Source organism: Ahaetulla prasina, chromosome 3 (genome assembly GCF_028640845.1).
Source record: "Ahaetulla prasina isolate Xishuangbanna chromosome 3, ASM2864084v1, whole genome shotgun sequence".
Lineage (NCBI taxonomy): Eukaryota > Metazoa > Chordata > Lepidosauria > Squamata > Colubridae > Ahaetulla > Ahaetulla prasina.
The window spans coordinates 200,248,778-200,276,122 of NC_080541.1; the positions used below are offsets into that span (position 1 = coordinate 200,248,778).

The window sequence follows — 27,345 nt, forward strand, 5'->3', positions numbered from 1 at the left end:
TAAAGACTGAGGGGCCGGAGCACGTGATCGCTTTTAAACAGCGAACACGTGCTCCCAGAGATCGATTCGGCCCCTTGCTTCCACCATATCTGCCTCTCCCACTTACCGTACAGATGGAACGACCCTCTAAACAGGAACACACCCCTCCCCCCGCCTTTGGACCAGATGGAGTGATGCCACGAACAGGCGCAGGGATTGGACATTCCCTCCCCGACGGGTTTCTCCCCCCACCCGTCTGTTCCCTCCCCCCCTTAAAAAACCCTTCTTTAAAAACCTATTTAAAAACCCCCAAAGGTTCTTCTTTTGACGCATGCCATCTCTCTGGATCCCAAGACCCTTCATTAAGGCAGGCCCTCGATAGAACAGAGCGCCATTCCTGCGAGGCAGGGGAACCTCGCAGCCATAAGAGCTCAATAGGCGAATATCTCATGGGATTATAAATAACAGCAGAGAAAGGGTCATCCCTGGCCGGTATAGATATTACAATTAATAAAAAATAATCCAATTCAGGACCCGATATAAGATGGTAGAAAATTGGGCAGTTCATACTCCGTAGGACAGTAGATGTCATAATAAAAGTCACCGGATAAATGCCACATAACATCGAGTCCTGGATCATAGACCATCCCCACCGTCTGCTTCATCCCTGTCATATCGTTGTTGACATTATTGTTATTATAGTCATTGTCATTGGTATTAAAGGACCAATAATGTCTTCCCTCCACTGATGTCACTTGTATGCCCCCCAAAAATGCCGCAGATGAAAATTGCGGCCAAGAGTCGAGCCATGGCCCGAAATTTAGGCCGGGAAACAGCCGATGACAATCACGGCCGACAGTCAGGCCCCACCACTGATGCCGCTGATGATAATTGCCTTCCATCATTCCGAGGTCCCAGATTGTTTGGGACAATATGCTGTAAACTCTGCAAACTGCTTGGAGAGGGTTGCAAAGCACTATGAAGAAGCATATATGTCTAAGTACTATTGCTATAAGGAGTGAAAAAATGAAAAACACACATATAAGATAAGGAAGACCTCACTTTATCATACAGTAGGTACAAAAGAACTGTGTATTCTAGTAATCAGAAGTTCAATATGAGTGAATACTGTGATTTGACTGCTAAAAAGGCAAATGTTGTTTTCAGATATATTAACTGGAGTACTCAGTACAGCTCACAGAAATAATTGTCCCACTCTACGCTGCCTTGATCACTTCTGAATTGGAATTCTATTTCTTGACATTTCCACAGTCTAGTCTAGTCAACATAAATCTGAGCACCAAGGTTCAAAAAGCACATTGACAAACTGAAGTGAGTTTAGAGGAAAGCTACCAAAGTGGTCAGAAGAGTGGAAACAGTTGAAAGAATTGTGTAGAAGAACTGCAGAAGATAATACTGAGGTGGAATATCATAGTAGCCTTCAGACCTAAAGCTGTCATTTAGAAATGGGAATGGATTTGTTCTGTTAACCCCATAGAAAGCAGGACGAAAAACAGAGGGAAATAAATTCAGGTTAAATAATAGGAGGAATTTTGGTGTAGTGGGTAAGGCATCTGGCTAGAAACTGGGAAACCTTGAGATCTAGTTCTGCCTTTGGCACAAAGCCAGCTGGATAACCTTGGGTCAGTCACTTTATTTCAGCTCTAGGAAGGAGACAAAGGCAAACCACTTCTAAATAACCTTGCCAAGAAACTACAGGAACTTGTTCAAGCAATCTCAGAGAATCAGACACGATGAAATCGAAGACAAAAAAAAAGACTGCCAAATTCCAACTAATAATGAAACAAATTACTTCATCAAGTGCATTTTCCCTTCCAATAAAGAATTTACTTAGATCCAGGACTGAGCAGGAGTCTAAAGCACCAGTTTCCTTCTGATGTTGAGCTATCATGAACTAATACAACTTTCCTCCTAATGCCCTGATCAGGAAGTTAGCCTAGATAATCTTCCAGTTCTATGATTCAAAAGGTCCATGATTGAAATAGACAAAACAACAACAACAACCCTGAAATTTTGGTATTATTATAATCTTAGCGGAGGTGAGTAAATTGTTGCAGTTCTTTCTTCTTTTCACACTTCTGGCTTGGTGCATGCATTCATACTCTTACAGCAGCTTTCTCCAACTTGATGCCATTGAGACATGTTGAAATTACAAATTCCAGAATCCTCAGCCAGCCTCATCTTTGGCTGGGAATTCTGGAGACTCCTAATATATTTCCACAGCACTAGGTTGGGAAAAGCTGTTTTACCATATAGTTGAAAGCCATTTTATTTCTTACATACCCCCCTCCTTTTTCCCTTTTACCCCGTCGAGTAGCTGATAGTAATCTGTTGCTAGGTGTATACAGTTCATGTATGTGGAATGTTGCTTGTCTTAGCAAGTTGTTCCTGTCTTGTTTGCCAAGCACAAATACAACTGATGGTGACAGCCAATTGTCTGTAATCCCATCAGAAGACTACTTGTAGTTTGCCCAATAAAGTCACAATTCCAGTTTGCCATCTAATCACAGAGTTGAGCTTTAAGAATTTTGTTTATTCAAAGCATTCTTGGCTAGACTAAGTGGATGGTCCTTCTCTAAAACTATTTCATTTTTTTTTTAGTTGGTTCAAGTAAAGCCAGGCATCCTGGTGTTTGTCCTCTCTTCTTTGTGAAGAGGGAAATGAACATACCAATATTTCATTGAATTATCTTTGTCTCCCCTGAATACCACTTGATCTGCCAGAGCTCATTTTTAATTAAGTGGGTTTTTAAAGTGGTGTATGAGCTGAGAATCTTGAGTGGACTCATCTTCATGTTTCTATGTCTTCCACCTCTTGGATACAGCATGTATGAAGTTTTGTTTTTTTGTGGGGGGTGGGAATGTGCTGTTTCTCTGGCTTGCTTTTAGTATAACAAAGATGGCGTCCTTATTATTTACTGGCAAAATGCGAAGTGTTAACTTACAGGTGCCAGATTTTGACTGGTGGTTTTAAGACTTTGTTGCCACATTTGTACCACATGCCATGATTTAAAAGTGGTGATTGTTTTCTTGTCTGTACCTGAAATCAGGGTTCTCATTAGTTGTGCTTAATTTAAACAAGTTTAAACAACCAATCTGAAGTTGTCTTGTCTCAGCTATAGTTAATGTTGACCATAATCGGTATCTATCTATGTCACTTTAGGTACATACTGTAAGTAAAAAGCTCTGACTTTTTCTTCTTGGTTATTCAGGGAGGGACTAAGGGACTGTAATGGACAAAATACAAGCCCAAGATTGCCACATCTTGTTTCTACTTAAAAGGTAAAGGTTCCCTTCACACATATGTGCTAGTCGTTCCCGACTCTAGAGGGCAATGCCCATCTCCGTTTCAAAGCCGAAGAGCCAGCGCTGTCCAAAGACATCTCTCTGGTCATGCGGCTGGCATGACTAAATGCCAAAGGCGCACGGAGCGCTGTTACCTTCCCACCAAGGTGGTCCCTATTTTTCTACTTGCATTTTTTATGTGCTTTCGAACTGCTAGGTTGGCAGAAGCTGGAACAAGTAACAGGAGCTCATCCCATTATGTGGCATTAAGGATTCGAAACGCTGAACTCCTGATCTTTCGATCGAGAAGCTCAGCGTCTTAGCCACTGAGGTACATCCTATTAAATCAACAGTAAATGTACTCAACTTCTTCCATCTTTCTTCATGTAACAAACTTTTACATTCCCTGAGTGATGGCTCAGGGGCTAGGACATTGAGCTTGTCGATCAAAAGGTCGGCAGCTCAGCGGTTCGAATCCCTAGTGCTGCTGTATAACGGGGTGAGCTCCCATTACTTGTCCCAGCTTCTGCCAACCTAGCAGTTTCAAAAGCACGTAAAAATGCAAGTAGAAAAAATAGGGACCACTTTGGTGGGAAGATAACAGCATTCCGTGCGCCTTTGGCATTGAGTCATGCCGGCCACATGACCATGAAGACGTCTTCGGACAGCGCTGGCTCTTCGGCTTTGAAACGGAAATGAGCACTGCCCCCTAGAGTCGGCAACGACTAGCATGTATGTGCGAGGGGAACCTTTACCTTTTTAATTATCCTACATGCTCGTTCCTAAATCTCTTCCAATTCCAAGTTTGAGCACTACAGAACAAAATGGAGCAATTTTTCCCATGCTTCGGGAGACTATACTTCTGTTCCTACCAGTTTAATTTGTATTTGCTGCTTCCGTTAGTTTATCATACTGCTGACTCATACCCAATTTGTACCCAAGTCCTATTCCAAGATCTTTTTCACAAGGGCTATTGACAAGTTAAGCATCCTCTGTCCTTTTATTGCTATTCCCCAAGCAGAATATTTTGTGTTTTCCTGTTGGTTGTTATCTTCAACTTATTTCTTTAACTTATTAGAACTCATTTCAATTTCATTTCTGTTTGTGAGGTAACAGTTAGCATACTCAATTCTGTGATTTTCTGATAAACATTCTCCCTATCTCTTCTTTCAAGCTATAATAAAAACATCGAAGAATACTGATTTTGTGATATGCCACTTAGCATCTCCTTCCAGTTTAATGGGGAACTGATGAGTATATGTAATATAATTTTTGAATGAGCTGTTTATCCACTTATCTCTGTAGCCCTTATTTAGCTGCTTAGCTACCGTGTAGCCCTTACTTAGCTGCTTTGCCAAACAGAATAGGACTGGATATTTTGTCAAATGCTCCAATGTTAAAAAAGTAAACAAAAGGCCCTTTTTGAAGATAATCTCCCTTATAGTTGTTGTAAAGGCAGCTACAAGGTTGTTGCATCTGGGCAGCCCCTTTACAATTTTCGTTGTCTTTGCTCTACATTCCAGAGAAGCTAAGAGTTGTTGCAATTGCTCCCATCTATTCTGCTGCCTAGGCTGCGGGTGCCAAAGGAAATAAGGAAATCACCACTTTGGCTGACTTTCTTTTGTTGTTCTCTTTGGCAGCTGTTTTTGTCTGCAGTTGTAAGAGGGGAAAGGTGGGGGAGGTAGACACACTGATTAAAACCACAGGGAGGGAAGATTGAGAGCAATGCTTTTGCTGGGGGTTTAGGCAGGGGGAAACAAAGTGTTGCTGCAGGAATAAGTAGGCAAGAGTTCATTCTCCACTTCAGCTTAGAATAGAATAGAATAGAATTTTTTTATTGGCCAAGTGTGATTGGACACACAAGGAATTTGTCTTGGTGCATATGCTCTCAGTGTACATAAAAGAAAAGATACGTTCATCAAGGTACAACATTTACAACACAAATGATGGTCAATATATCAATATAAATCATAAGGATTGCCAGCAACAAAGTTACAGTCATACAGTCATAAGTGGAAAGAGATTGGTGATGGGAACTATGAGACGATTAATAGTAGTGCAGATTCAGTAAATAGTCTGACAGTGCTGATGGAATTATTTGTTTAGCAGAGTGATGGCCTTCGGGAAAAAACTGTTCTTGTGTCTAGTTGTTCTGTTGTACAGTGCTCTACAGCGTTGTTTTGAGGGTAGGAGTTGAAACAGTTTATGTCCAGGATGTGAGGGATCTGTAAATATTTTCACGGCCCTCTTTTTGACTCGTGCCATGTACAGGTCCTCAATGGAAGGCAGGTTGGTAGCAATTATTTTTTCTGCAGTTCTAATGATCCTCTGAAGTCTGTATCTGTCTTGTTGGGTTGCAGAGCCAAACCAGACAGTTATGAATAGAATAGAATAGAATTTTTATTGGCCAAGTGTGATTGGACACACAAGGAATTTGTCTTGGTGCATATGCTCTCAGTGTACATAAAAGAAAAGATACCTTCATCAAGGTACAACATTTACAACACAATTGATGGTCAATATATCAATATAAATCATAAGGATTGCCAGCAACAAGTTATAGTCATACAGTCATAAGTGGAAAGAGATTGGTGATGGGAACTATGAAACGATTAATAGTAGTGCAGATTCAGTAAATAGTCTGACAGTGTTGATGGAATTATTTGTTTAGCAGAGTGATGGCCTTCGGGAAAAAACTGTTCTTGTGTCTAGTTGTTCTGGTGTGCAGTGCTCTATAGCGTCGTTTTGAGGGTAGGAGTTGAAACAGTTTATGTCCAGGATGTGAGGGGTCTGTAAATATTTTCACGGCCCTCTTCTTGATTCGTGCAGTATACAGGTCCTCAATGGAAGGCAGGTTGGTAGCAATTATTTTTTCTGCAGTTCTAATTATCCTCTGAAGTCTGTGTTTTTCTTGTTGGGTTGCAGAACCGAACCAGACAGTTATAGAGGTGCAAATGACAGACTCAGTAATTCCTCTGTAGAACTGAATCAGCAGCTCCTTGGGCAATTTGAGCTTAGTGTTTTTCATATGGGTCGAACTGATTGGCTGTGCGAGGATTTTAGGAGTTGAAGTCTCAACATGTCCCTCCGGAGTTCACCAGGTTGGGTAGCTATGGTACCTGCTAGAACCTGTTTTTCTAATCTGCTTTCATCAGGTGGAATGGGAAATCATCACTGACCACTGAACTTGGTCAGATATGGTTGTATAAATCAGGAAACCTATTTCTGGGTTGAACAATGACAGATTCCAGGCAGGATAACTTCCAAAACTGGATCCTCATTCTTATTCTCTTCTCATGAAAAATAGTTGCTAGATATAAAAATGATAGTTTAGAATTTTTTCCTTGATTAGCTCTTTTTAAAAGTGCTTTGAGGCAATTGCAAAATCCAAAGCTTTTATGAAAATGCTGAAAGTAGCATCGGGCCATTGTTCTGCAAACTCCCTTTCATTTTTGCATGCAATGTGCCGCTGCTGTTGTGTCAGTATGGCTCTACTTTTGTCATTGCTCCCTTGATACCCCCCCCCCATATATTATGTTGTTCAACTTTAATGGCCATGAAGTAGAATACAGTGAGAGCCAGTGTGGTATAAGGGTGAAGGTTTGGATTGACACCAGAAAGGCCCAAATTTTAATTCATCCCCAGACACAAAAACTCACTCAGGGAATTTGAACAAATTATTTCTCTCAGTCTGGCCTATTTTACAGGATTGTGGGGAAATACAAGAAGCCTGGATACATCCATAAGTTCTGAAAAAAAAATGTAAGGCATAATTTGGACAAATCTGTAACTCGGTGTGTGTGAGAAAGAGAGTGTGTGTGGGGGGGTGGGAGTGGTGAGAGAGGGGGGGCGGTGGGAGGTTTTGAATCCTGGAGATTACCTGGACTAGTCTCTGTTTTCTGGGCAAGGTTTGTCAGAAATGGTTTGCCATTGCTTGAGTCCCATGGCTGACTGGCCCAAAGTCATTCAGCTGGCATTTTGCCTAAGCAGAACTAGAACTCACAGTCTCCAGGTGTCTAGACTGATAAGTCAACCATTGCACCAAGCTTGTTCTCCAAGTAACAAATAGTAAACACACTGTAAAACATACTGCTACTATCACTACAGTTGACTGGATTTTTTAAAAAGACTCATCCACCAAGTAGGGCAAAACAAAAGATGAGACAAAATCGAGAAGCTTTTTAATTAAAACATGGGAGTGGTGCATACTTTTCAATGGAATGCTTTCTTCTGACCATTCCTGGATTTACAGGCAGTCGTTGGAGGATCCATCATGCAACGGCCACAATATTAAGCTAGGATTAGGGACGTGAAGGTTCAAACAGTCATTCAGTTAGGAAACTCACTGGGTAACTTTGAATAAATTATGCCACTCAATTTAATTACCTGCCAGGAGTTATTATGATGCTAATTGGATAGAGAAAGATGGGAGATTATATTATTTATTTATTTATTTATTTATTTAGTCACAACAATATACATAAGCATCACACAAAAAGATTATATAGTATATAAACATATATATGAAGAAATATAAAGAGGTATAAGCATATATATATATATATAAATATATATATGTAGATCTTTGGTTATTCGGGTTTTCTCCCGCGTAAAATTGGAAGTGTCTTGGCGACGTTTCGACGAAGTCTCATTCGTCATTCGTCATCTTCAGGCTTCAGCTTCGTGCTTCTGGGAGCAATGTGTGATCGCAGATCCTTTTAACTGCTAGTGGGGGTTTGAATTGATTGGGTGGGAGCTTGGCTGTGCTCTGATTGGATGGGGGTTTTTTGGTGCTCTGATTGGCTGGAGGTGTGTCCTGTGTTGGTGGGGGCTTGCTTGTGCTCAGTTTAGTCTGTGTTGCAGGGGGATTTGAGCTGGTGAGTTGCATGGCTGTTGTTTGGCTTTGTGGTCGTGCTACATCTTCATAGTGGGTGTCAGTCTGCTGCATGTATGGATTGGAGGGGTTTGAAATGGCTAATGTTGCAGCTGCGGTCTGGCTTCTGGTCCTTGGTCGTGCTTCATGATCAGTGTGGGTTTGGGTCTGCTTTCTGGGTGGATGTGCGGTGGTGACATCCTGTGTGGACCTCGTGAGTGTGGGTCTGGTGTCATTCCTCGTGTTAGGGACTCGTTTGTCAATAAGGGCGGGTTTCCAAATGGCTGTTCATGCTGTGTGGGCGTTTTTCTATCTCAATGGCTCAACATATATATATATGTGTATGTATATATATATGTGTATGTATATATATATGTAGATCTTTGGTTATTCGGTTTTCTCGTGTAAAATTGGAAATGTCTTGGCGTTTGACGAAGTCTCATTCGTCATCTTCAGGCTTCAACCGTGCTTCTGGGAGCAATGTGCTCTGGGAGCCGTGCTCCCAGAAGCGCTGAAGCCTGAAGATGAATGAGCTTTCATGGCTGCATTTAATTAGCTGAACAATATATATATCTATATATATCTATATATATATATATATATATATATATATATATATATATATCTATATATATATATCTATCTATATATATATCTATATATATCTATATATCTATATCTATCTATCTATCTATCTATCTATCTATCTATCTATCTATATATATATATATATATGTATATATATAAACATATATATATATGTGTATGTGTATATATATATATATATATATATATATATGCATCAGAAAACATATATATATATATATATATATATATATATATATATATATATATATATATATATATATGAAGAAAAAAAAGAAAAACAATAGGACAGGAATGGTAGGCACGACAGGAACTGTCGTGAATATTGAATAGGTTTTTTTTCATCCTCCCCCACCCATTCTTCTTAATTGTATAATTCTCTTATTGTGACTTACCTCTGTTAGTAAGCTAATAGTGCTTTAATGTTTCTGCTAGTAAAAGCTTGTATCTGTCATAAACTGGCAAAAAAGATACTATACAGGTAGTCCTCGATTTACAACAGTTCGTTTAGTGACCATTCAGAGTTACAATGGCACTGAAAAGTTATTACCATTTTTCACTGTTACGACCTTTGCAGCATCCCCATGATCATGTGATTGAAATTCAAAGGCTTGACAACTGGTTCATATTTAAGACTGTTGCTGTGTCCCAAGGTCACGTGAAGCGATCCCTGGACTTTTTGCGATCATCTGTCAAGCAAAGTCAATGGGGAAGTCAGATTCATTTAACAACCATGTTACTAAGTTATCTACTGCAGTGATTCACTTAACAACTGAGGCAAGAAAGGTCATAAAAAGGGGCAAAACTCACTTAACAAATGTCTCACTTAACAACTGAAATTTCAGGCTCAATTGTGGTCATAAGTCGAGGACTACCTGTATCTTGCTTGGCTAGAAATTGAAATGTGCCTTTCCATTCCATCTTAATTCAACAATGCTTGATTTCTTTTTTGCTACATGGATCTACAATAAATTAAAAATATTGACAAAAGAGAGCATGCCCTGACATCATTTGACTCAAATCTCCATGCCATTCAAGTGATGGCATGGAGTCAGTTCAAGTGATGGAGCCATGATGCTGTACCCCTGAGATATAACTTTGCATCCAAAACTAAATCCTGAATATCCTCTAAAATCTTACGTTTTTGGCCTTCATTTCTAAATTAGTTCCCTTTTTCCCCCTTGGCTTTTATATTATTTATTTCAGTTATTCCTTAATCAGGCAAGGATTCTCATTTGCAACCCAATACTATTTCCTTAATAAATGTGGCTTCTAAGTGCTGATAAAGCTACTTGGACCCATAGATTACATTTGTATTTTCAACTATTGTTCATACAACTCAGGATTGATTTAGACTGGACCATCAAACTTCTGTCAATATCAGACCATTAATCAATGTTCTTGCTTTAATTCAAAATAAATAAAGACCGAGGAGCTCTAATTTTGGGGGTGGCTGAAAAAGCCTTTTATAGCTTTTTTTTTAAAAATGGATTTTGTGCAAGGATGAGCAGGCAAATTTTGATTTAGTTTGGATTTCCCCAGGGTCTTATATTTTGGGTTGATATGATAATTTATGGAGAGTGAACAGAAAAATAGCCCTGAGGGATTAGGCTGAGGCCCAAATTAGTCATTACATTTTTTCTACCAAACCAAATGCTTCTCTCAGGGAGGAGTGATGGGGAGATATCCTTTTGAGGAATCCTTGGTATCCTCTGAGCTTGGTTGTTTTCTTGCAGCCATTTCATTACCAAAATTAGGTGCTGATGATGTTACCTAGTTTGGTTAATGAAATGTCTGCAAGAAAACAACCCTGAGCAATTGGTACATATCCTTTTCTCAGCAGTTGATATTTGGAAGCCAGTCAACCAATTCAAAGATAGAATAGAATAGAATAGAATAGAATTTTATTGGCCAAGTGAGATTGGACACACAAGGAATTTGTCTTGGTGCATATGCTCTCAGTGTACATAAAAGAAAAGATACGTTCATCAAGGTACAACATTTACAACACAATTGATGGTCAATATATCAATATAAATCATAAGGATTGCCAGCAACAAGTTATAGTCATACAGTCATAAGTGGAAAGAGATTGGTGATGGGAACTATGAAATGATTAATAGTAGTGCAGATTCAGTAAATAGTCTGACAGTGTTGATGGAATTATTTGTTTAGCAGAGTGATGGCCTTCGGGAAAAAACTGTTTTGTGTCTAGATAACATTCAGACTTCAAGACATATGTCTCTGCCATCCATGAATCAATCCAATCCTCTTTTAAAGCCATCCACACCTTAGTGAAATTCTTCCTTTTGCCTCTTCTAAATCTTTTCCCAACTGGCTGTAGTTTTGAGAAAGAGGAAAACATCCCTATCTTTCAGCCACCCAATGATTATAGATACAGATAACAGAGTTGGAAGGGTCCTTGTCGGTCATCTAGTCCAGCCCCCCCACCCAAGCAGACCCTACACCATTTCTGACAGATGGCAGTCCAGCCTCTTCTTGAAAGCTTCCAGTAATGAAGCTCCCACAACTCCTTAAGGCAAACTATTTCATTGGTTGGTTGGTCTCACTCAGTAGTGGGTTTCAATTTTGGCCGCTACCGGTTTGCTCGTGGGTACGTGTGCGCTCATCTGCGGTGACACTTCTGCACATCACAGCTTCTGTGCATGGGCAGAGACGTCTGGGCGGGTGGGCAAAGCCTCCCATCGTTCACCCGGTCTGGGGCGAACCAGTAGCAACCTACCACTGGTCTCACTGTCAGAAAAGTTCTCCTTATTTCCAGGTTGAATCTCTCCTTGTTCAGTTTCCATCCATTATTCCTTGTCTGGCCTTCAGGTACTTTGGAAAATAGCTTGACCCCCTCCTCTCTGTGGCAGTCCCTCAAATATTGGAACACTGCTATTATGTCTCCTTCTCTTTGCTAGACTAGCCATGCCCATTCACTAGCCATGCCCGTTCACTGTATGCTTTAGCTTCCAGTCCCCTCATCATCTTGGTTGCTCTTTGCCATCTTTCTAGTCTCAACATCTTTTTTATAGTGTGGTGACCAAAACTGGATGCAGTATTCTAGGTGTGGTCTTACTAAGGCTTTATAGAGTGATATTAGTACCTCACTTGATTGATTGTGACAATCTTTTTCAGCATTCCCCCCAGCTATATTATATCCTTTTTTTTAAGAATTGGCAATCAAATTGGCAACCAAAACTATATTCCACATGCAGATGCACTACAGATATGTATAAGAGATTGCAAAATGGACTTTTTTATTTTCCATCCCTTTCCTAATGATTAAATGTGATATAAATGTGATAAAATAAATAAATAAATAAATAAATAAATTACCAGCATAGAAATTTGCCTCTTTCACTGCCGCCACACATTAAGTCAACACCTTCACTAAAGCGTTCCGCTATCATTTCAGTAATTTTTAATTACAGGCAGCTCAGGTAAATTATAACATGGCAACATTATTAATTTTCATCAGCTCTAAGGAAACCATTTTTTAAATTATTGCAGAATGTTCAAAATGAATAGGATTTATCTCCCAGGGCTTCCTGGTAAGATTTCTCCTTCCTATTTCTCCAGCTTGCATTTATTCCTAGTCAGTATGCCAGAGTCAGCATTTAATGCGCCTGAGCACATCAGCTAGAGAAAGACTTATATATTCATACAAATATAGCTCAATTCATACAAGTTAAGAATTCAACTCCTGTTCCTCATTGATAGCTCAATGCTCAGTTTTGGAGATGAAAAACAACAGTTTCTATTTTCCCCTTTCACAAGATTTTGATTGGCAAAGGAGGTTTCTTACAAAGGATCCAAGTCATATCCCCCCCTTTTTATTTTTAAGAACCAGTCTTCCAGGGACAGTATGTATTTTGGAAGCCAATAATCATATATTTCTCATCCTTAGGGTAAGTGATTAAATAGTGGGGGAATTTTGGATAAGCTGAGACATGCATTTTCCCTCCTCAAGAAAGACCCCCTTAGTGTTTTTAAGCAAATTGCATCAGTGGATATGTAAACAAAGCACCAACGCACAAAAGAAAACAACCACACTAAGGATGAAAACGAAACCAGAGTTTCCTGTACTTGGTACAATTAAAAATGCTCTCCTCTGGCAACAACTTCCACTTCCACTGAACTAGGAGAAAATGGGATAGATGAAAAGTTGTATGGCAGAGGAAAAAAAGGCTGCTCCCTCACTTATTTTGTGCAGGGTCTGGACCACCCTGCCACTAAGACAATGTTGTCCTTAAAAATGTCCTGCTGCTCCTGTTCTAAGGGAATGTTTGAATTGTTTTAAGAAAACAATGGCTAAACCAAACTATACCAGATTGAAAAAAATCTGTCTGGAAAATTAGCAGGATTAAGGTTTAAATTAGCCTCATCATTTTATTTCTTTCCCAGTTAGTTGGGTCCCAATATTTACTAAGGCAAGCAAGAATGGTTAATGATTAAAAAATGGATGCTGCAGTCCAACACATTTATTTCTTATTCCTTTATATTGGTTGCAGACCCAAGGCAAAAGTTGACTCCAAACACAGAGTTTGGCTATGAAAAAAATGGTAAACATTCTTTGGGAATTGGGGTGTTTTTTGGTGTGTTTTTTTGTATTGGGGTTTTATTTTTGTAAGCTGCCCTTGAGTCACTGAGAATAAGTTAGGCAGCTGTATAATTATTTAAATAAATAAATAAAATTAATTTGCAAGACACTTAAAAGACACTCTTTTTTAAATTATTCTTATTCTTATTAATAATAATATAATATAATATAACAACAGAGTTGGAAGGGACCTTGGAGGCCTTCTAGTCCAAACCCTGCCCAGGCAGGAAACCCTACACCATCTCAGACAGATGGTTATTCAACATTTTCTTAAAAATTTCCAGTGTTGGAGCATTTATAATTTCTGCAGGCAAGTCGTTCCACTTATTAATTGTTCTAACTGTCAGGAAATTTCTCCTTAGTTCTAAGTTGCTTCTTTCCTTGATCAGTTTCCACCCATTGCTTCTTGTTCTACCCTCAGGTGCTTTGGAGAACAGCCCGACTCCCTCTTCTTTGTGACAGCCCCTGAGATATTGGAACACTGCTATCATGTCTCCCCTAGTCCTTCTTTTTATTAAACTAGACATACCAAGTTCCTGCAACCGTTCCTCATATTAAAAACGTATCGCAAAATGGCATGCTGAATTTGGGGCTAAAGCAAAATAAAAAGAGGGTAAATAAGTAAAAAAAAAAAGTCCATTGAAGTGGAATGCTTAGAGAAAGCTGCAGTTATGAAAAACAACAACATAAAAACTGGATTTTTAAGAGCTACCTATAACACTTCATCCTGGTAACCTTCTGAGAAAGTGAAAGTTGGATTTTGAAGAAACAGGACAGAAAGAGCACTGAAGCTTTTGTGCTTTGATGTTGAAGAAGATTCTTGACAAACTGTGGATAGTCAAGGGGGAAAAACAAATATATCATCAAAACAAATCAACCCAGTGTTCTCACTTGAAGCCCAAAAGATCATGTTCAAATTGCCATACTTTGGATACATTGTGTGAAAACCTAACTCTCTGGAGAAGTCTATAAAATTGGGAAAGATGGAAGAAAAGAAATGAGGAAAATAACAGTAGGAAGGTATATAGGCTCAGTTACAGCACGGAGAGATGTATTTTGGAAGATCCGTAGAACCAAGGTGGAAGCAGATCATCCTGGAGAAAATGTACCTGTGTAGTTGCTAAGAACTGACACCAACACACAGCACATAATCAACAACAACAACAACAACAACAACAACAACAGAGTTGGAAGGGACCTTGGAGGCCTTCTAGTCCAATCCCGTGCCCAGGCAGGAAACCTTACAGCACTTCAGACAAATGGTTTTCCAACATCTTAAAAATTTCCAGTGTTGGAGCATTCACAACTTCTGCAGGCAAGTTGTTCCACTCATTAATTGTTCCGACTATCAGGAAATTTCTCCTTAGTTCTAAGTTGCTTCTTTCCTTGATCAGTTTCTACCCATAGCTTTTTGTTCTACCCTCAGGTGCTTTGGAGAATAGTTTGACTCCCTCTTCTTTGTGAGAGATATTGGAATACTGCTATCATGTCTCCCTTAGTCCTTTTCATTATACTAGACATACCCAGTTCCTGCAACCGTTCTTCATATGTTTTAGCCTCCAATCAACATAATAAAACATCACCTTTGGATTGGAGTAAAGCAGAAGGGCGGCCATTCCATAACACAGGTTCTCTGTCACCATAGAGAAGGTCTGGCTTCACATCAAGCAGCATACACAACCATTCACTCAGACAGCAGGACCTCACAAGAAGATTATACATAAACAGAAACATACTTACCTCTGTGGTGTGGTGTCTGTGTGTTTAGGTGTGTCAAAACAGGCAAGATGGCAGTTGTGACATCATGTTTGAAATCCTGCTCCTTTGGTATGTGCATCAGTATCTCAGACATGTGTCGAACAATGGACCTTCAATCATGAAGCCATATGGATCCACAACATTGTCTTGTATGTATTGACCCGACCCTCCCATTGACAGTATTGAAGATGAGATATGAAAAGTAATCATATTAACTAATTTACTAAAAATAATGTTATTTAAATCTACCAAATTGATTGGAGATAATATCTTGACTTTCTATTTCTTTGTTCTTGCCTGGTTTCTTTCTAAAGCGAAGCATCTGATACAGTAATCAAAGGCCATGTATCACTATCAACCCTATCCCCAACATCTCTTTTTATTAATGTAAAGAAGTGCAGAGGATAGAATAATTTAATATGTTATTTATAGTCTGTATTTTCAGGTGAGCTAATGAAAATGTATTTGGGCTGCATAATTTCAAATTGCAATTAAAAATTCCAATAATAATTAATCTCTTTCCTAGCATTAGGGACATCACTAAGGAAGAAAATATTCAGTCTACTCTATGATCTCAAGATGTCCTTTATTCAAAGTCAAATACATTGTCATAAATCCAGATAAAGGAGCTAGGCTTATTTGTATATACTGCAATCATTAGTTGAAATACTTAATTCAAACAGCCTACCTTCACACAGTACACTTATTTTTGAGTACAATTATAAAACATCCTTACTCCAAATGCTGTCAGTCAAATGCTACTTATTTTCCTAATCAAACACCACTTAAAAACATGGAAAAATTGTTAGGGGAAAAAATGGCCCAGTAAAATAAAGCAACTGCTCTGTTTTGCTACAGTTCACCGCCACCACAAAAGCTTGCAGTGGTATTTTTTTTAATATGTGAGACTACAATTCTCTTTGACACTCTTGTGTACAATTGTCCTGAAGAATGCACTACTTATTTGCTCACTTTGAAGTATTTATTCCACAAGGGTGGGTTTTGTTTATTTGTTTGATGATTCAACATGGAAATAATCTGTGCAGGGCCTTTTAGCATCCTGTCCTAAGAATTAGCACTTGATGATGTGGGATGGGATGGGGTTCTGATAAAAAATGATTAAATAATGAGGGATATACCATATTTCAAGACTTAAAAATCATTTATCTGGACCTGGTGTTTAATTGGTCAAATAACTGTACAGAAATGTTGTGCTCACAGATGTCCAGGGGTCTCCAACCTTAAACCAGGGGTCTCCAACCTTGGCAACGTTAAGACTTGTGGACTTCAACACCCAGAGTTCCTCAGACAACAAAGCTGGCTGAGGAACTCTGGGAGTTGAAATCCACAAGTCTTAAAGTTGCCAAGTTTGGAGATCCCTGCTTTAGACACTATTTCTTGCCCAGTGTGTAGCTTTCCTCAGCCTGTTGCCTTCTAGAGATATTGAACTATCTCCCTGCCAGCATGGCTATTGGCTGCATGGTTGAGAGATTCCAGGTGTTGATGTTCTGGATGGCACCAATTCTGGGAAGTCTATCTTAGAATCATCTATTGTTGTTCCTTCTTTGCAATCTGCAAATCACACTCTTTTGCTACCATGCATTCTGGAACCTGTAAACCCATCAGTAGCCTTGGCTCCTAAAATCTAGATGGCTTTAGTGTTCCCATTTAATTGTGGTGTTATCTGCCACATTTTCTTGGTTCCTACTCTCTCTGCAGGAGACTTCCTGCAGTCTCTTTGGAAGAGACTGCAGGAAGCAACGTAGGAAAACATACTTCCCAAAACAGCATTTTATATAAAGAAAATACAATGCAATGTCCTAAGTTTCCTAAACAAGCATCTTTTTTTTCACGGTATATATCTTATGTGATGTTTTCAGTTATGAGCCGCGATGGCACAGTGGTTAGAGGGCAGTACTGCATGCTATTTTTGCTGATCACTGGCTGCCAGAAGTTTGGTAGATCAAATCTCACCAGGCTCAAGGTTGACTCAGCCTTCCATCCTTCCGAGGTGGGTAAAATGAGGACCCAGATTGGTGGGGGCAATTTGCTAACTCTCTAAACTGCTTAGAGAGGTCTGTAAAGCATTATAAAGCGGTATATAAATCTAAGTGTTATTGCTATTGCTATAATGATCAATACATTGATATATTATTATTATTATTTTTATTATTTATTATTTATTTGATTTTTATACCGCCCTTCTCCCGAAGGACTCAGGGCGGTGTACAGGCAAAGTAAAAAACGAACAATACAATATACAGTTTAAAAATGCAAATTTAAAAAACTTATTATAATTGGCCTGAAACTTTAAAAATATATAAAAACTAAAACCCCATTTTAAAAATTAGTGGTAGAAAATTTAAAATCAATAAAATTTAAGCCAGCCCCGCGCGAATGAAAAGATATGTCTTCAGTTCGCGTGAAAGGTCGAAGGTCAGGTATTTGGCGTAAGCCGGGAAGCTCGTTCCAGAGTGTGGAGCCCCACAGAAGGACCTTCCTGGGGCCGCCAGCCGACATTGCTTGCGGGCGGCACCCTGAGAAGTCCCTCTCTGTGAGGCGTGCGGGTCGGTGGGAGGCATGTGGTAACAGCAGGCGGTCCCGTAAGTACCCAGGCCCTAAGCCATGGAGCGCTTTAAAGGTCGTAACCAAAACCTTAAAGTGCACCGAAGGCCACAGGTAGCCAGTGCAGTCTGCGCGGGAGGCGGTGTTACATGGGAGCTACGCGGCTCCCTCTATCACCAGCGCAGCTGCATTCTGGACTAACTGAAGCCTCGAGTGCACCTCAGGGAGCCCCATGTGAGAGCATTACAATAATCCAGCGAGAGGTAGCAGGCGCATGAGTGACCGTGCATAAGGCATCCCGATCAAGGAAGGTGCAACTGCGAACCAGGCGAACCTGGTGGAAGGCCCTCCTGGAGACGGCCGTCAAATGATCTTCAAGCGACAGCCGTTCATCCAGAAGGACACCTAAGTTCGCACCCTATCCTTTAGGGCCAATAACTCGCCTCCAACAGTCAGCCGCAGCTGCAGCTGACTGAATCGGGGTGCCGGCATCCACAGCCACTCCGTCTTGGAGGATTAAGCTTGAGCCTGTTTCTCCCCATCCAGACCCGTCGGCTTCCAAACACGGGACAGCACTTCAACAACTTCATTGGGGTGGCCGGGGTGGAAAAGTACAGCTGGGTGTCATCAGCGTACAGCTGGTATCTCACCCCGAAGCCACTGATGATCTCACCCAACGGCTTCATATAGATGTTGAACAGGAGGGGCGAGAGGATCGACCCCTGCGGCACCCCACAAGTGAGGCACCTTGCGGTTGACCTCTGCCCCCCTGTCAACACCGTCTGCGGCCGGTCGGAGAGATAGGAGGAGAACCACCGATACACGGTGCCTCCCACTCCCAATCCCCCCAACCGGCGCAGCAGGATACCATGGTCGATGGTATCAAAAGCCGCTGAGAGGTCTAATAGGACCAGGGCAGAGGAATACCCCCTGTCCCTGGCCCTCCAGAGATCATCCACCAACGCGACCAAAGCTGTCTCTGTGCTGTATCCGGGTCGGAAGCTGGACTGGAACGGGTCCAGATAGACAGTTTCATCCAGGTATTGAGGTAGCTGTCGCGCCACAGCACTCTCTACAACCTTCGCAACGAAGCGAAGGTTGGAGACTGGACGATAATTAGCCAAAATAGCTGGGTCCAGGGAGGGCTTCTTGAGGAGGGGTCTCACCACCGCCTCTTTCAAGGCGGCAGGGAAAACCCCTTCCAACAAAGAAGCGTTGATAATCCTCTGGAGCCAGCCTCGTGTCACCTCCTGAGTGGCCAGTACCAGCCAGGACGGACACGGGTCCAGTAAACATGTAGTGGCGTGAAGCCTCCCCAACAACCTGTCCACGTCCTCGGGAGCCACAGGGTCAAACTCATCCCAAACAGACTCGACAAGACGTGCCTCCTCTCCCTCGCTTGGATCATCCCAATGTCGGTCCAGACCGTCCCGGAGCTGAGCGATTTTATCGTATAGATAACCACTAAACTCCTCGGCACGTCCCTGCAACGGGTCGTCCCGCACCTCCTGATGAAGGAAGGAGCGGGCCACCCAGGCTGGGGCGGCGGGCGGTTATCTGCCGACGCAATGAGGGTGGAGGCGTAGGAACGCCTCGCCTCCCTCATTGCCACTAGGTAGGTCCTAGAATAGGACCTAACTAGTGTCCGATCAGCTTCATAAATCATAATAGTTGAGTTGTGGTGGCACAGTGGTTAGAATGCAGTATTGCAGACTAACTCTGCCTACAGCCAGGAGTTCGATCCTGATGGGGCTCGATGTTGGGTCAGCCTTCCATCTTTCTGAGGTTGGTAAAAGAAAGAACCAAGATTGTTGCAACAATAAGCTGATGTTGTAAACTGCTCAGAGAGTGCTGTATAGTACTATGGAGTAGTATAAAGGTCTAAATGCTATTGCTATAGATTGACCAATATAACAGAAAACACCATACAGGATTCATTCTGTGTCAAAATAAAAGAAATTCTGTCAAGAAGGGTAAGTCTCAAATTTAGACCCAGATAAAGTGGTCCTTTCTTTCCTTGTTGACCAGAAGTTCTCCATGTTCATTGCCCATTTTCTTGATGGTGCATCAGAGAAGGTTTATGATAGCTCCCAGCCTATTAGAAAGTTTTATAAGATCCGTCATTAAGAATACTGTAATTGTTTGGGGTTATTGCTTAGCAATCTTTCCATACTCTCTGTGCAAAATGTATTGTACCCTACTGCCCTCCTGATGTTTTGAACTATAAATCTTTTATTCCCAACTAGCCTAACAGCAAAATATTTTGGAGTTAAAAACTCACTAGGGTACCTATTTGGGATAGGTTGCTCTACGACATTCCAGATTTCAGATTTGTTCCCCTACAACTGAAGTATGCTTACTCAACTAAGAGCTTTACGGTCAGATATTATTAGATAAGCTAATGACTGTCTATAAAAAGAAGATGGGGACCTGTCTCTGAATCTTTCTCAGAAAATTCTAGATAAGAGAAAATGTAATGCTGATCCATTTGGGTATTTATTTTCAGATGAAGGCTGAATGTAACCTTCTACTTTAACTAGTTCTGAGTTTGTGTCCTTTTCTACTGCAAGGTAGTTCAGTGGAGGCACATACAAGTAGTCCTTGAGTTACAACAGTTCATTTAGTGACCATTCAAAGTTGTAACAGTATGGGAAAAAAATGACTTAAGACCATTTTTCACACTTATGACCATTGCAGCATCCCCATGTCACATGATCAAAATTCAGATGCTTGGCAACTGGTTCATGTTTATAACAGTTGTAGCGTCCTAGGATCTTGTGATCACCTTTTGGGACCTTCTGACAAGCAAAGATAATGAGGAAACCAATTTCACTAAGCAACCATGTTACTAACATAACAAATGCAGTGATTCACTTAACATCTGAGGCAAGAAAAGTTGTAAAATGGGGCAAACTCACTTAACAAATGTTTCACTTAGCAACATACACTTTAGGCTCAATTGTGGTCATAACTTGAGGACTACCTGTATAGTTAAGTCAAGCTTACATCAAATATAATATGTTATATGACTATCATTAAGTGTTGTACCTTAGAATTTTTGATGAACGTATCTTTTCTTTTATGTACACTGAGAGCGTATGCACCAAGACAAATTCCTTGTGTGTCCAATCACACTTGGCCAATAAATTTTTTTATTCTATTATATTCTATTATACAGTATGTTGTTTTTAGTTTTTCTTAATAAGAAAAGCTATCCCCAAGAAAAAAAGAAGAACTTAATTGGATCCAATTTATTTTATGATTTGAAAGCATTGTTGTTGGTAATAAATCATTTATTTTATCTAATATAGTTTGAGAAAAAGAAACCATGGGTATTCTGGCCATTTTAATTCTTTTCTCATTTCTCCTGGGAGCTGGTGAAAACAAACTAAGGATAACTAAAAAGAATCATAATTGCAGTGCTTAACTGCGGAGGAACTGAAACAAATAATGACATAGTTTTATGTTTAAAATAACATAGCCAGAGGAAAGATTCAAATCAAATCTTTCTAATTTATAACCCTGTTGTTGATTGCAGTTTCAGAGAGTGTGCTGATTTTATTGACTCGGGTTTCCTATGAAGTGGGTGTATGTTTGTGTGTTTGGAAGGAGGGAGGAATGCAAGGAGGACAATTTCTTACATGGAAAATGTTATTTTAATTAGAAATAGCTAGCTGTTCATAATGACTGTCAGGACTAACTTCCTAGTGACAAACCAGTATTAAATAAAATGATTCCTTTCAAAACAGCAGGGCCTACACCCACCTAAATAAATAAATAAGGCTTAAATTAGAGGTCTTCAAACTTGGCAGCTTTAAGACTTGTGGACTTCAACTCCCAGAATTCTCCAGCCAGCTATTCTGGGAATTGAAGTCCACAAGTCTTAAAGCTGCCAAGTTTGAAGACCTCTTGTTTAAATACTAGAGTTCCTCTTCCTTTAATACTGTATATTGTATACAGAGTTAGTATACTGTACTAATTCTGATAAAAGACACAACTGTGAGGAATATAACTAGCCTGTTCCCCCGAAAATAAGACCCAACTGGAAAAAAGTCCTAGCATAATTTTTCCAGGATGCTCGTAATATAAGCCGTACCCCAAAAATAAGCCCTGTTAAGATTGTCAGCCAGATGGATGCATTTAGTACTGTAGTTCCCCAAAATTAAGATCTAACCAGAAAATAATCTTTTGGAGCAAAAATTAATATAAGACCTGGTCTGATTTATGGGGAAACACAGTAGTAAAACACACAGTGTAGAGGTATTTTGTGGCAAGGAAAGACCCAGGCTATTTTTTTTCATCAGCAGCCAGTCAAAGGCTTTGGGGGAGTCTATAAAAAAAATTAAGGCAGAAGATCTACCTTATTCTTCAAATTGTAGGCTTATCAAGAACGAATGTGCTTATGGAATCTTTTCAACTCTGATTCTTTGTTAGAACACAATTTTGTGCAAGAATTAACTCACAATTTTTACCTACAACATTAAAAATGCTGGCTTATCTCGATTTCCTTTTGTTTTGATTTCTCCTTGTCAGGATGACCTTGTGGGTTCTAGATACAATGCCATTATTTCTTCATCAAAGACTTTGCTGCATAAGCCGGGTTGATAGCCATGGGCTACTAACAACCTTCACCTCCTTTTCTTGTCCTACTGACTTAGAGAAGTGGAGCGGAGAATTGTCCCTTCTTCATGCATGAAAGGTCACAAAAGCAGTCAGCCTCCTCCTCCTCCTTCTGTCAGTGATTTACAAATGTGGTGTGTATGTGTAAGGAGCTTATGCTCTAGTGCTAACATGGTCTTTTAAGAGAGAATTGGCAACTGTTTTAAAACTGATGAAAGGGGCATTGAAGAAAGTTGGCATTGTTACGATTTTCCTAGATTTATTTGATTGTGCATTTATTTATTTATTTATTTGATTGTGCATTTCTTCTTCCAAGGCAGTCATTTTTGCATTATTTTTCCAAGGGAGAGATCTCAAAATATGATACTTCTATAATCCTATTTTCATAGTCAAAAATTGGGAACTCTTCTTTTATTCTCTCTCTCTCTTTCTCTCTCTCTCTCTCTCTCTCTCTCTCTCTCTCACACACACACACACACACACACACACACAGAGTAAATATACATATATATTCATTGATGGTGTCATTGATGGAAGGTCGATAGAAGGAAGAGTCCATCAGGATAACCTGTTAGGAAATATTGGATATTGCTTATAGCAGCATTAAGGATGAATTGTTCTGAATGAAGGCAAATATACGTGTCCCAGGATAATGTTGAGGATCCAATTTGGGTTGCTTCAAGACCAGAGATTTAGGATTCTGAACTTTCAGAATCTACCTGCTTCCCTGCATGGATTGCCCCTGTGACTATGTAGGACAGATGGGGAGGAAGCCCATAGGTTACAAGAATACAAGTGATCAGACAAGAACTCGTTGGTAGCCTCACATTGCAATGAAGAAAGACATACATTCAGTTTCGCAGCTACTAAGATTGTTGGCTGAGATGGTACAAAAATAGCCAGGGAAATGATTGAAGTCTGGGAAGCAGGGCCCTTGTCAGTCAACAGGAGTGCTGATTTACCACCAGCGTATCAGGTACTTAGGAGCCAAGGACTTGGTAGAACAAACAACTTAATAACTGGACATCAACACCCCAATCAAAAAACTAAAAAGCCATACACAACCAGGCAGTACATAAATACTATGCATAGTAATCTTACATGTAATAACGGCCGCAAGAATATCATATGGAAACAAGAAAATACACCAACAGAGGAAGAATTGATAAAGAAAATCTTAGATTGTGCTGAGATGGACAAATTAACAAAGGAAATTAAAGAAAAGGAAGATCCAGAATATTATGCAATATGGGATAAATGGTACAACTGGCTGGAGATTAGAAATAGTGAAGACTAATGAAAGGGGTAAAATCATAAATTAAAATGTCTGTAAAATAGTGTATGAAATGTATAAATTTAAGATTATGAGTGATAGAAATTACAGAGTAATAAGGCATAATGGGACAAGAAGGGTATAAATATGATAAGGGGAAATGGGAGAAAATGTAAATATTAGAAGATTATAGCTACGAAACAGTTGTAATAAGGAAATATATGTTATGTGTTTTGTGTTTGTTATGTTGTGTTATAAATAAAAAATTAAATAAAAATAAATAAATACTATGCATAGAATAGCCCAAAGCACACATTCTGGTGAGAGAGAAGTTCCCTGAGGATGCCCTTCAGCATGAGTCTGAAAACTCAGAAAACTAAACCTCTGGTCCCAGTGACTGACCCAGATTGGATCCTGCATGAATTGTTCCTTTTCACTAGCATAATTTGTATACTGCTTTAAACCAGGAGTTGAAGTCCACAAGTCTTAAAGTGGCCAATGTTGGGGACCCCTACTTTAAACAGAGCTTTGCTCATTTTCATTATGTTTAAAATATCGTCACAACTTTAGAACACAGTTCAAGTATCACTTGAATGGCAAAGTGCACAACTAACGAAGAGATAAAGTGCTAAAAATACTTCAAGGAGGGTTGGAAGCAAGCTTTACAACAACTCCAAGAAGTAAATGATTAGAGGTTTGGGACTAGGAGCAACAGGAAGAAATAAATGCAGTCATAGATACAAATTTCCCTGATTCTGAAGCCCACTGAAAAATCTATCTTACCTTACTTGCATGGGTAAGACATAACTATGTCATATAATCAGACTCCAATTGCAGTCCTTCACTTATATCAAGGGAGAGTCATCCAGGTCATGATTGTCTAAAAGGTGCTTTTTCAAAAGGCAACTGGGCTTTTTCTCTTGAAGACAATTAGCTTCTCATCCAAGAAGCTTCATTGTTTTCTGACTGGATGGTGGGGAGGATGAAAGGATTAGTTCTGACAGAATGGCAGCGGGAATGAGGTGGGAATGAAAGGATTATATTTCTTTGCAGTCATCTGAAATACAGAACTTAGTATTATTTGTTTGCTCCTTCTCTGAGCAATTCTCATTTTTATAGAATGGGGTGAGTTGAATGGAGGCCAGCTTTTGGGGAAAGAAAGTTGCTTGATCTAATCACTGATAATGCTCACTGATGTCCTAAATTAAATTGGGGTTTTAATAATATTTTAAATTTTTAAATGTTTTAATTATCGGCCGCATAGTAATAGTTCATTTTAAATTCTTTTAATTGTACATATTCTGTGTTTTATTTTGGCTGTACACCGCCCTGAGTCCTTCGGGAGAAGGGCGGTATAGAAATTTAATAAAATAAATAAATCTAGCCAGCAAATTGGAACTTTTCTAGGAGTTAAACCAGGGGTGAAATCTAAAAATTTTCCCTAGAGGTTCTGTGGGTATGGTTTAATTGATGGGTGTGGCTTGGTGGTCAGGTGACTGAATGGGGATGGTCAATAATAATAAATAATAAAAATAATAAAGTATACAAAACTTAGGAGGCACCGGTCTACCTTATTTAAAAATAGACGCACCAGTCTACTCACTGCCTACAGCGCTGATCAGCTGTAGTGCGGCCCTTTGAAGTGCCGCGGCAGTCATTTAAGGCCGTTTGCGCTATATCACCACTGAGTGCTTCAGGGACAGAGAAGAGGAACAGCGAGGCATGGGCAGTTGGGGGGGGCAGGGATTTTTGCTACCGGTTCTCCGAACTATCTGCCCCCATCGCTACCAGATCGCTTGATCCGGTCCGAACCGGAAGCATTTTACCCCTGAGTTAAACCAATGTTCCTCATTATTTTATGATATTCCATTATAAAGATGAAGGTTGGTTTATGCCTTTATTTGAATGAAATTACACAGGGGAGTCTTTTTTTACAAAACATTCCATCCTTTCAGGCATTCCTCAAGTGCTTTAGGGACACATTCATGCCTTACCAAAACTAGGGATTCACCACAGGAAGTACAGGGTGAACCATTTAATTTCTCTTAATACTTAGCTGGAGGTAAAATGTGACGCCATGTTACTGATTCCTTCAACAATGGCTAGGTTTACTAAACAAATCCCATTATTGCTCAATTGTAAATGCAGTTAAAATAATACAATACTGGCCATGTTTTTTGTTTTTTTTTATAAAGAGTTCATACTTCTGTCCTTACTATCAGGACAGAAAACATCTAACTCATCTTGTCCTGTTGCAGCCCTTCTCTCTGAAGATTACCAGTTTGGACTTGTCCTTATTAGTAAATCAGCTGTAGGAAAGGCTCCATTATTATGCTATGCCAGATCAGTGAGAAAGGAGACTTTGAGATAGCAGACTACTTCCAAAAGCACTTCATCTCACTTTGTTTAAAAACAGGCAAGCACAAGGAGAGGAGGAATCCTTCTCTCCAGTCAAACATTCAAGTTTGATTCACATCACCGGCAAACCAGGTGTGAAATCAATTGCAAGGTCATTAAACAAAGGAAAGATAAATGTTTAAAAGTGCTTTTAAAGCATTTACCTTGGAATATATAAGGAACCTAGCATGGCTGCATCCGCAGAACCATGCTTAATCAGATCAGCAAAAAGCCTAGTGGTTTAATTCTTCAGTATACTATAACTAAGCTTGTTTAACTTGAATCTTATTATGTGTGTGGCTTAGCCTGATGTGCAAATCCAGGACTTTGATTAGGCAGTGATTCAATGTATTATGTAAATCTAGAAATTTCAGTGCCCTAGTTAAGTGTGTTGTGCATACTTAGCCAACACATATAGAGAAACAGGATCAGAAATACACAACATATGTTTAGGGTAGTTGTTAGTATGGAAATTCTTATGTGATGGGGAGCAATCTCTAATAAAAGAATTAAAATATCCTTGTGTGCAATGTCCCCTCCACATGAGGGTTTCTCCACCAAAACCATCATTTGAAATAATGGGGTATAGATTGCATGCTGTTTTTATCATCTTTGTCAATCATTCATCTCCAAAGTGCATGACTGAATTCATATTTTGTTTTATGTCATTGTTTATTTAACCATAGTTTGTTCAATAAACCAATTGGTTTTCTCCTCACATTACATTCCAACCATGCAATCTGCAATTTACAAAAGATTATATATAGGTTCAATCATCATGCCAAGCCAAGTAGAAACAAACAAGCCTCGGTATGGCTTAGTTGATGTTTGAACTCAGCGTATGAATTAGATCACTATTCAGAATGCTTCAAAGCCAATATATACTGTGTTTCCCTGAAAATAAGACCGGGTCTTATATTCATTTTTGCTCCAAAAGATGCATTAGGGCTTATTTTCTGGTTAGGTCTTATTTTTGAGGAAATACAGTACTAAATGCATCCATCTGGCTGATAATCTTAACTGGGGCTTATTTTGGGGGTAGGGCTTATATTACAAGCATCCTGAAAAATCATGCTAGGATTTATTTTCCAGTTGGGTCTTATTTTCGGGGAAACACAATAGCACAATGAAAAATGGACATGATTTCTCGGTGATGTTCATTCTTGCATCATTAGAAAAAGCATGGCTCTTATTTGATTTGTAGCCTTAGATATTATGATGTGGTTTGGCATAATATGTGTTGATTTAATTTGCTGCTACCTTGGGACGGGGGCATAATTATTGTCTTTTATTCTTTGGTGGAACTGATGTGACAACTACTACAACACTGTTCTTTTTGTTACTGTGTATATTTGAACCAAAG

At 39.7% G+C, this 27,345-nt stretch overlaps 1 protein-coding gene across 1 annotated transcript in view; it reads left to right on the forward strand.

Annotated features, from left to right (window-relative positions):
* The window catches only part of SRC (SRC proto-oncogene, non-receptor tyrosine kinase), a 116,523-nt gene that overhangs the window by 47,848 nt on the left and 41,330 nt on the right, over window positions 1-27,345 (forward strand). The window lies entirely within an intron of this gene.